Source organism: Triticum urartu, chromosome 5, assembly GCF_003073215.2.
Source record: "Triticum urartu cultivar G1812 chromosome 5, Tu2.1, whole genome shotgun sequence".
Classification (NCBI taxonomy): domain Eukaryota; kingdom Viridiplantae; phylum Streptophyta; class Magnoliopsida; order Poales; family Poaceae; genus Triticum; species Triticum urartu.
Window position 1 is genome coordinate 41,737,273 of NC_053026.1, and position 6,480 is coordinate 41,743,752.

Here is a 6,480-nt window from a genome sequence, read left to right on the forward strand (position 1 = left end):
GATGGCGTGGTGACGATCTTGATGTACTACCGTCGCAGGGCTTCGCCTAAGCACCGCTACAATATTATCGAGGATTATGGTGGAAGGGGGCACCGCACACGGCTAAGAATATGATCACGTGGATCAACTTGTGTCTATGGGGTGCCCCCTGCCTCTGTATATAAAGGATCAAGGGGGGGGTGCGGCCGGCCAGGAGGAGGGCGCGCCAGGAGGATTCCTACTCCCACCGGGAGTAGGATTCCCCCCCCTTTCCTAGTTGGAATAGGATTCGGGAAGGGGGAAAGAGGAGAGAGAGAAGGAAGGGGGGGCGCCGCCCCCCTCTCCTTGTCCTATTTGGACTAGGGGGGAGGGGCGCGCGGCCCAGCCCTGGCCACCTCTCCTCTCTTCCACTAAAGCCCACTAAGGCCCATATACCTCCCGGGGGGTTCCGGTAACCTCCCGGTACTCCGGTAAAATCCCGATTTCACCCGGAACACTTCCGATATCCAAATATAGGCTTCCAATATATCAATCTTTATGTCTCGACCATTTCGAGACTCCTCGTCATGTCCGTGATCACATCCGGGACTCCGAACAAACTTCGGTACATCAAAAAACATAAACTCTTAATATAACTATCATCGAAACCTTAAGCGTGCGGACCCTACGGGTTTGAGAACAATGTGGACATGACCGAGACACGTCTCCGGTCAATAACCAATAGGGGAACCTGGATGCTTATATTGGCTCCTACATATTCTACGAAGATCTTTATCGGTCAAACTGCATAACAACATACTTTGTTCCCTTTGTCATCGGTATGTTACTTGCCCGAGATTCGATCGTCGGTATCTCAATACCTAGTTCAATCTCGTTACCGGAAAGTCTCTTTACTTGTTTCGTAATACATCATCTCGCAACTAACTCATTAGTTGCAATGCTTGCAAGGCTTATGTGATGTGCATTACCGAGAGGGCCCAGAGATACCTCTCCGACAATCGGAGTGACAAATCCTAATCTCGAAATACGCCAACCCAACATGTACCTTTGGAGACACCTGTAGAGCTCCTTTATAATCACCCAGTTACGTTGTGACGTTTGGTAGCACACAAAGTGTTCCTCCGGCAAACGGGAGTTGCATAATCTCATAGTCATAGGAACATGTATAAGTCATGAAGAAAGCAATAGCAACCTACTAAACGATCGGGTGCTAAGCTAATGGAATGGGTCATGTCAATCACATCATTCTCCTAATGATGTGATCCCGCTAAACAAATGACAACACATGTCTATGGTTAGGAAACATAACCATCTTCGATTAACGAGCTAGTCAAGTAGAGGCATACTAGTGACACTTTGTTTGTCTATGTATTCACACATGTATTATGTTTCCGGTTAATACAATTCTAGCATGAATAATAAACATTTATCATGAAATAAGGAAATAAATAATAACTTTATTATTGCCTCTAGGGCATATTTCCTTCAATCTGCACCAGCAGCCACAGCCTCAGTGCCATCAACTCCAGCAGCCACTCCACCAGCTCCAGCTACATCAACAGAAGCTTTCGTCCTTGGAGTCATCTCTACACCACCTCATGAAGACCAAGCTTGAGAGACGCATATCACTATGCATATTTTTAACTTTTTGGTACTTGTTGCCAAAGGGGGAGAAATATCTATAGATCATAGTCTTCGAGAGAGAGAGAGAGTGTTGTTTTATCTCTCTTTGCATTTTACTTGCTTGAACTTTATTATGTGTTTGCTTGCTACATTATGTCTTTTGTGAGATACTTGGATGATCTTGTGATTGATCATTTGCTACCTTAATGCTTGTTTGGATGATACTATCTTTTATATCTTATATATGATCATTCACTTTGCTTGGTGATGAGTGCATGTCTTTAATTATTATTATTTTGAGTGCTCCACCAAGATGTATGTGACATGGAAGAGTGACCCATGATCCTAACACATCGTGCATTTGTAGTCCAAAGCAAATGTTAAATAATGCATAAATTTAGGGGGAGCTCTTGTTTTTCACATACTTCTCAAAGCGACAATGTATTTCAATCTTATTATCATTTGTCGAAGCTTTGATCTATATGTTGTCATCAATTACCAAAAAGGGGGGGATTGAAAGTGCAACTATCCCTGGGTGGTTTTGGTAATGATTGAAAACATATAGCTTATTGAACTAATGTCATTACAAGATAAATATTTCAGGAAAGTTCAATGATTGGCATGGCATGGACAAGGAAAGTGGACCCCTCAAAATGCTAAGGACAAAAGATTGGCTCAAGCTCAAAGCACAAGACTCTACATTTTACTTTTAGTGATCCAAGATCACATTGAGTCCATTGGAAAAGCCAATACTATCAAGAGGGGGTGAGGTGTTGCTTAATGAATTACTTGCTCAAAATGCTTAGTGATATGCTCCAAAAACCCTCAACTACCTTTTCATATCCACATTTATCCCAAACCAAAAGTCAAACTCGGCCCCGCCGAAACTTTCTATCCAACGCCACCGAGTTCACTTGACATAGCCACTGCCACAAACCCTAGTCACTTTGGTCTCACCGATAGGGATCTCGGTCTCACCGAGATGGGATTGCAACCTCTCTATTTCCCTTCGTAACGTTTCGGTCCAACCGAGATGAGCGATCGGTCCCATAGAGATTGCAATGCAAACTCTTTGTTTCTCTTTCGTAACGTTTCGGTCTAACCGAGATGAGTGAATCGATCCCACCGAGTTTGCCTGACCAACTCTCTAGTTAGCTTATTACCAAAGTCGGTCCAACCGAGTTTGAGTAATTGGTCCAACCAAGATTACATTATGCCCTAACCCTAATGATATCGGTCCCACCGAGTTGACATGTCGGTCCCACCAAAAATCCTAACGTTCACATTTTGAACTAAATCGGTCTGACCGAGTTTTCTGATTCGGCCCCACCGAGTTTGGTGATTTGTGTGTAACGGTTAGATTTTGTGTGGAGGCTATATATACCCCTCCACCCACTGTTCATTCGTGGAGAGGGCCATCAGAACATGCCTAAACTTCCAACATACATTTTCTGAGAGAGAACCACCGACACTTGTGTTGAGACCAAGATATTCCATTCCAACCACATAAATCTTGATCTCTAGCCTTCCCCAAGTTGCTTTCCACTCAAATCATCTTTCTACCAAATCCAATCCTATGAGAGAGAGTTGAGTGTTGGGGAGACTATCATTTGAAGCACAAGAGCAAGGAGTTCATCATCAACACACCATCTATTACCTTTTGGAGAGTGGTGCCTCCTAGATTGACTAGGTGTCACTTGGGAGCCTCCGTCAAGATTGTGGAGTTGAACCAAGGAATTTGTACGGGCAAGGAGATTGCCTACTTCGTGAAGATCTACCCTAGTGAGACAAGTCCTTCGTGGGCGATGGCCATGGTGGGATAGACAAGGTTGCTTCTTCATGGACTCTTCGTGGGTGGAGCCCTCCGTGGACTCACGCAACCGTACCCTTCGTGGGTTGAAGTCTCCATCAACGTGGATGTACGATAGCACCACCTATCGGAACCACGTATAAAAAATCTCAATGTCTACATTGCGTTTGCTCCCTCCAAACTCCTCCCCTTACCTTCATATGCAATTGTTTTACATTCCGCTGCTATACTCTTAGAATTGCATGTGTAGGTTGATTACTTGATTTGTGCTAAGTTGCTAAAATCTTCCAAGACTTAAAATTAGGAAAAGGCTAGATTTTTTATTTGGTCAAGTAGTCTAATCATCCCCTTTCTAGAGATACTTTTGATCCTACAGAGTCATTGAGGTCAGTTTGAGACTGTTACTTGGCATCCCTTTCTATTTTCCATGTTGTTTCCTTAGAAACCATCATTGCAGGCAAATCATGCATAAAGTGAAAATAAACAGGGGGTGCTGCTGGTTGTGTTTTGTCTCCCATCTCGATGGTGAATCTCTTTTGCCTTGTTGTCTATGAAACTGGCCTTTACCATTGTTATTTTTTATTCATGTCTTGTATTCGGTTTTTGTTTTGATTTGGTGCTGCTCCCACTATATGTCCGCTATATTGTTGACATTCTAGAGAACTTCAACTGTATTTGTTCAGCAAATAATTTTAAAGGAGGTGCGTAAGCCGCTACCGACTTCGACCATAGTTGTATTGTTAATGATTTAGAAAAAAAATGTTGGCCAATATATAAATAAACGTCAAAGTAGCATGCAGAAGAAATAAACGGAGTAATTGTAGTTGTTTTACAAACACACCAATACTGGGTAGTTCTTAAACTTGAGATTTCTGAGGCACACTTCTATTGCTGGCTGTCCATCAATTCTTCATTCAAACGATCATAATCACGAACACAAACAATACATAACATTTTCTCACGATGAGCAGATTGATCACACATTTGCAGTGACCTAATTAAATATACGGCAATGAACAAAAGCTATCCAGTGAATGAAAATATATGATGAGTCTTAGCCGGATCTAAAACCAACCAATCACAGAGGCAGGTGGCACCATTATACAAAAAATGCTCCAAAAATCCCAGAGAAACCTCCTAGAGAGCTCTAAAAACACGAGCTAAAAACAGTACATGGGCCGGCCCATTAGACATATATAAGAAAGGGAGTGTGTGTGTGTGGGTGGGTGGCTGCGAGAATGTATACGATGCACCGGTGCACCGGATCTTTCAGCACATTTCAAATTGCTTAAAAAATGTGAAAAAGATTAAGCACATTCACACATCATCAATGTTTGCTGTCACAAAATTTCAAATCAAAATTTGAAATATAGCTTGAGATACAAAAAAGGCAAATTTGACATGAATGTGATAATGGCCAAATCTAAAGCCCAACTTATATTACATACTATTCAGTGTTAAATTTTGCCATTTTTGTATCTCGAGCAATGTTTCAAATTTTGCGACAACAAACATTGATGTTGTGTGGATGTGCTCTTTTTCTCACTTTTTTTGAAACATTTTAAAATGTGCTATGGAGGATCGATGCACCGGATATTTCCAGGGGGGCAGGGGGGGGGGGGGGGGGGGGGGGGGGGGGGGGGTTGCTCCTCGTCCAATAGGATTTGCCTCACGCAATCTGGTTAGAGCATCTCCAGCAGACACGCCTATACCTTGCTTAGCATAGCGTGCACGAGCACTCGCCTAAAGCGCGTGAGAATGAACTGGCCTAGCATGGACCACATACCTTTGACGCTTTTTTCCCTTCCTTTTTTCAACTTATTGCATTCGTTTTTCATTTATTATTTAAATTTTTCTTGTATCCGATGCACCGGTGCACCGGACCTTGCAGCACATTTTAAATTGTTTCAAAAAATGTGAAAAATTAAGCACACTCACACATCATTAATGTCCGTTGTCGCAAATTTCAAATCAAAATTCCATTAATGTTATGATTTGTTGCTGCTCCCACTATATGTCCAGTATATTGTTGACATTCAAGAGAACTTCAACTGTTTTTGTCGAGCAAATAATTTTTAAATGAGGTGCGTAAGCCGCTACCGACTTTGACCGTAGTTGTATTGTTAACTTAGATGTTTCGATTCTATGTACTGTATGTACTCACATACTTAGGTATCGATATGAGATGCATACCTTATTTGCCATGCTTACGAAAAGTGCTAATATTTTAATGAACTAGATGATACTTCACGTGTTGCTTGCTGAAAGAATTGGTTGCAATATATTTTAATGAGGTTTGATTGTATGGACATGAATATTTTTGGATTGAGGATACATATGACTTATTGTATTCGATTATTTCAAATTAAAGTTATTTTCAGAATATAAGTGACATATAATAGACTGATTCTTTTTCATGGATGGTTGCATGTTGAGGTGGACAATATTTTGCATACATGATTGTGTGTTGAGGCGTGATATATTTGGAAAATATTCATAATGTTTTTCCCTTTTCTTTTGCCGTCAGGCTAGAACTGAAAAGCTCCTGATAAGAAGTAATAGCCGCAGTTGATTTTATTCACTCATGATCGTTCCCTAGCCTTCGCACGAAAAATGCCGTATTCCGTTCCTCTTCGGTTAGCCACTGCACACGTTGAGATAAAACATTTTTTTTCATACATGATTATACATTAAGGCGTGATGTTTGTACATTGAGACAACTAAGTTGTCGAAGATCACCTATTTATTTACTACTTTTTGGGGCATGTGTGAAGAAAATTTCATAACATTTTTCTGCTTCTCTTGCAATCATGTTTTTTTTAGAAATACGAAAGAGACAGGAAACGGGGCATTGCATGGATTGCTGCAATATGGATGTGGATGTTTCCTACCGATCATAAACATGGATGAACCAGACGATACTGTGGTGCTGAAGAAATAGGTTGCAATATATGTTTTGAAAAGGTTTGTTTGTATGGACATAAATATCTCTACTATTAATTAATAAAGGTGAATTGGAGATTGTATCTTGGTACGTCCCGGTTTTACTACTGTAAATTCAATTCCGA